We start from the raw sequence: 5,800 nt of genomic DNA on the forward strand, positions 1-5,800 counted from the left end.
CTTTAGATCAACAAGCAAAGATACCACAGAGAACGCATCGCTGAGTTTTAACTCTATTTTCCAATAGAAAAGGCTGCGTCATCATTTCCAAGAAGTTTTTATTGGCTGTTCGATTTTTAGGACCGCCTACTGCTTTTTATTTAAGGGCCCGCCTTATCAAGGAAAGCAGTCCAATAAGGAATAAGCGCTGAAGGCTTTCCAGTTACGGTACGTCTCTTTCATTATTAAAGCGTTGATGTAAGAGGTACTTGGAGTTTCCTACTTGTGAGGCTGAGCGGATTAAAGCTTTACTGGATAAACTACTCAAGGCTTAGATAAACACAAGCTGGCTAGAAAGTTCCCTTTCGTGCTTATAATACAAAGCATTGAAATAACAAACCCTCAATTTATTAAACCGATTGGGTTTTTGTCGCGCCCTTCGTGCAGCAGCTGGAGCTTTGAGAGATTATATTAAAATAGGGCGAAGAACTTGGATAACCTAAATTAGCACTTGAGGTTGGAGCTTTTTGAGTAGAATTGCCAGGCCAACGTTCCCATTGAAAGGAACGTAATTAATGCAGCTATGGACCCCAAAATGAGACCGAGATGTGGACTTGTAAAAGGACATTTTGGGGAAATAGAGTTCACTACATCCATATTCCGAAAAGGATTAGATATACCAGCTTCAGTCATGTCAAAAAAAAAAAAAAAAAAAAAAAAAAAAAAAAAAAACAGACGGAAGATTAGCAAAGAACAAAGTGGAAAAGACTAATTTTCTTTCTTACAAATTAAAATGTCTCCGAAGGGGGGGGATATTCTAGTAGCCCTCCCATTCCAGAAAATAAAACAAAATATATGATCTGAGCTTCTATAATCCTTTATTAGACATTTTTCCTGTGGTCGAGCCCCTCCTGGGTGTGAGTTGTCTTTTTTAAACAAATAAGTAGATAAAGCCACATCGAAGCTATTTTGGTCATTTTGGGCTTCAAAACAATAATTTTAGCTCGAAGAGTAGAAGCATAAAGGAATTTCTCCTAGAGGGTCAAAATACGGCTGTCTATTGCCAAAAGCTAACATCATCATTTTTGAGGCCTTGATAAAATTGCAAAAAAAGTGATTTCTATTATTTATAAAACAGAAGAAATAGATGAAGAGCGAGATTGCGTAAATAATCTTTCCGATGTCCGTTTTCTTCCCATTGTTTGTCAATCTATTTTCTGCCGAATTTAGATAGCCTACCAAGTTTTGTAATTCTAACGTGCCCTTACTAGATTTTGGCAGTGGAAAACTGGTGAATTCTTTTTTCAGTCCTGTGGATAATAGGTCATGTCTCAAAATGCGTAGCATATAAAAACATTCTGACCACGCAATTAAACTAGCCTTCTTGAGATTAGGAGAGCCTTAACTAACCAAAAAAAAAAAAAAAAATATTAAAGTTAGCCTACTAGGTTTCCCCAGAGAAGTTTTTCTCAAACCAAAACTTGAGACTGAAAATTGAATAGAACTATTTAAGATACTTACGTATTATCCAGACCACACTCGAGAAGTGAAGTTAATCCTAATGTTATCCTAATGAAATATACGAAAATATAATGAAAATATAATATTTTAGTAGCAAGATTATGGGAACTACAACAAAGAATTATGGAAAACAGGCCGCTCAGAACACATTATATTAAATACCTAACCTAACCACCTCTATATTAAATATTTAATTAAAAAATGCCGGGATCGTAGTTTATTTTACGAAAGAATATATATATATATATATATATATATATATATATATATATATATATATATATATATATATATATATATATATATATATATATATATATATATATATTGATTTTATACACACTAAAAACAATACACATATACGCTAAAGTTTTTATTGTTTTAAAAAGTAGAGTCGTGGTAAAGAGTCGAACTTAAGCGTAAAGAGCGAAGTTGGATTTATGGTTTACCCAAAGTGAAGGAATCTGAAAAACAATGCTTGCCTGGTACGATAGTCTGCAAGATGGAAATCAGATTATGTCTAGTTTTTGGGGGATGGGGGGGGTCTAGAGAAATATCTTGCTGAGTTTGGTGCATCCCAGTATGCGGAGCACTGCTCCATGTGACATGTTACTATAAAAAGGATTTAAGAAAAAGTTTCCTCAGACTCTAATTAACAGAAAATAACACCCTGTATATTCATTTGCAGACGTAGTTGTCTAGTTACGGTACAACCGGTTAAAAGCTCAAAGATGAACGGGATCAAGGTTGCAGCGGCCCATGATAACCCCAGCCCAAGGTAATCAAAAGTTGAAAAACGCGTTAAAAAAAAAACTGTCTAGTGAAAAAAATTGCCATATTGACACTGAATCATAAATAGTAACTGTTGTGGTTAATCTTAAAAGTAAAAATTTATTGCGAAAAGAAATTTTTTGGTGATTTCGAAAAAGAGCCTGAAACCCCTTGAAAATGGTGTTAGATTGAAATGAAAAGTGCACCATTGGAATCAGCATGGTCCAAAGTCTTTAATAGGATGGTTACAGTCCCCCACCTTGAAAACCAAGGAAAATCACTTTTTTGCATGGGTAGCACTGATGTCTTTTTTTCTTTTTTTTCACCAGGGCTAGCAAATGACCAGAACATCAGAGAGAAATGTTTAATGGCTCATTTGAATGGGAATTAAATTTTCTAGTGCCCTTTTTAAGTGACCAAAAAGATTGGAGTGCAAATAGCCTCCCCGTCCCTACAAGCCCCTCCCCCAAAGTAGTCCTCTAAAAATTTTGAGATAGCCATTTTGTTTAACATAGTTCAAAGGTCCAATAAATATGGTTTTGATGATGATTTGGCCCTCCACAGTCCTTGAGGAAGGGCTGTAGGTGGTACCGGGCGTATCGGTATCGCTCGTATCGTTATCGGGCCTATTGGTATCGCTTGTATCGTATTGGGAATATCGTTATTAGTATCCGGTATTTTTTTCAGTCATTTTCTAGGCTCATTTTTTAAAGCATGTCCCGGGAATGTATCATGGTTGCAGCAGTAGCTACAACCTAGTAAAGAGCGAACCACAGCCCATAGTAACCAAAAGTTAAAAGACGCGTTTTGAAAAAAAACTGCCTGGTGAAAAAAAAATACCATCTGACACTGACTCAGGAATGTTGACTATTATTTCGTTTCGTCTTAAAAGTAAAAGTTTATTACGAGAAGAAATTTATGGCGATTTCGAAAAAAGCCTGTCGAAAAGTTTTCAACTGAAACTAAGGACCAACATAAAACTAAAAACGAAAAGAAATTATTCTGTATAAATAGAAAAGATCATAGCAGTGTTATTTCTAAATTTAAATTTTAATTGAAAACGAGCATAGATTAATTTAAAAAACGAAGTCTTGCCGAGGGAAGTAAAGAGCGAAGTTGAAACTTAAAACGAACAAAAATTATTACTTCACAGCCTATCTAACATATATCAATAAAACTAATGCAAATTATTAAACTGGTGATATTTCCTTATGTTTGTAAAATTACAGAAAACTAGCGCTTTACTGGAAACACAAAAGCCAAGTATAAAAACAACAATAATGATTTAGGAGTCAAAAGTGAATACGTAGCCTCACAACAACAAACTAATCTATAACGCTTTTCATAGTCCTTCAGGAGCTGTGATATCAGTAACTTTCAGTATACAATCAAAATTATCTTAAAAACTTAGGCATGAAAATAACAAGTTCAAAGTCATTACACAGCATATAAAATAATGGATTGATTTATCAGGTAACATCTTGGTCTTACCTAGTATTACTCGAAATGAAGAACATATCAACCGTAATATGAGCTCAGGAAATCCAGTTATTTCTCTCTATGGAACGGAGGATTCTAAGATGTGATACAAATTCTAAAGCGAGTTTGTAGTCCTAATGCTAATCAGATTCCTTCACTTCGAACTTGTCAGCAAAATAATAATGAAATGTCCTTTTCGGGTCCAAAACGTCATTAAATTCAACTGAGCTCATTGTGAAGAAGTGATGCCAAATTAAACGAAAAAAAATAAATAATACAACAATTTATATGCTTCACTTTTATACTGTTAAAAGTGTCCTTAAAATGTTAACTTTTATCGTACCACAACTGCTATATTGTTTGTGTTTTCATCAAAGCGCTGGTTTTCTGTAATCCTAAAAACATAGGGAAACATCACCTGTTGATTTGTTTGCATTAGTTTCATTGATATATGTATAGCCTGTGAAGTAATAATTTTTGTTCGTTTTAAGCTTCAACTTCGCTCTTTACTTCCCTCGGAAAAGCTTGGCTTTTTTTTCAATTAATTATAAGTAAGTTCCAGTGGCCTCGGTTTACTTAATTACTTTTACATCAGGGAGGGGGCTCCAATATTAATGGGACATTGACTTAAATTCAGACCAAGTGATACTTAATTTAAATTCACCTAGAGTAAATGATATTTAAAAAATAGATTCATTGGTTTTTTCCTTTACGGATTTCAAAGTCAGCTACTTGTTCATAGATAGTTGGCACGTTTTATGATACAGATTGATAATGCCAGACTAAATTAAAACTTTTTCAGTGTTCTGACTTTCCAGCTCTCCATTACTGGTGCGTATTTTAACAGTTTTTGATTCCGTCTATCTGTTTCTTATTTTATACTAAATATCTATCCCTTCATAGTCCGAATCCTTATAAAAATGGCTTTTATTTGATTTTAAAGCTTGTTATTATGACAGTGTTTACGCTATTCTTAGATTTGCGATACTTAATCTTCTTAATCAGAAAAGCGTGAAACTTGCAGGTCTTTGTACTGATTCATTTAAAAAAGTTTTTTTCCACAAAACAAGTTTTTCAAAGAAAAGTAAAGAGCTTCATTAAGCCAAAAGTGAGCAGAAATAAAGTTCCAAGCTTAAAACTACCACAAATCACTACCAATAAATAAATGAAACACAAAACGAACAGAAATTACAATAGATAGTCGAGTCAAACTAAAAAAGAGCAAAAATTAACATGAGTAGTGCTGATAGCCCCCAGGCTTTCTCAAAACCAGAGCATAATTTGTGTTTTACTGAAAGAAAAAAACGAATGACCGTGGATTGTCTGTTTAATTGACATATACTGATATTTATTCCTTAAAGTTTTGATAGTTTTTTATATATGAAAGTAAAAAAGTGAAAACTTTAAAAAGTTGTCTTCAGTGTTTTGAAGGCTGAAAAAAATAGATCTCTTAAAATTTCGATCGGATATGTTTTGGGGAACGATAGGCTTTGGGGGAGGGCTGATTGCACTCCATTCATTTTGACTCTTAAAAATGACACTAAAACTTCCGACTTCCAATAAAACAAGCTCCATCCGATCCAAAGCTTATAAAATCATCTGTTCCATAAAAACCTTATATGCCCCGGGGCATAGCTTACAACCCTTGCCCATGGGCTATGTTGGATTGTGTCCATCCTAAAGACATTCTTATATGAATTTTAGACTATGGGTAACAATATAGCTATCTCACAATTTCAAGTGAATGCGTTTCGATAAAAAGGGGGAGGTCAGGGAGGGGATGGGGTAGTTGCTCCCCATCATGTTTGACTCTTAAAAGGGAACTATAACTATACATTTCCAATCAAATGAACCTCTTCTAAATTTCACACGACAACCCTATCCATAAAAATCTTATATGCCCCTGGGGCATAACTTACAACCCTTAACCGTAGACTCCGAGGGATTCTGTCAGGCCCAAAAGCCTTATTATATGATTTTTGGACTATTTTTTAACAAATGACTCTCTCAAAATTTCTATTGGATAGATTTATAGAAAATACAACGTGGG

This window comes from Artemia sp. Qi Xiang Cuo, chromosome 12 (genome assembly GCF_049724085.1).
Source record: "Artemia sp. Qi Xiang Cuo chromosome 12, ASM4972408v1, whole genome shotgun sequence".
Lineage (NCBI taxonomy): Eukaryota > Metazoa > Arthropoda > Branchiopoda > Anostraca > Artemiidae > Artemia > Artemia sp. Qi Xiang Cuo.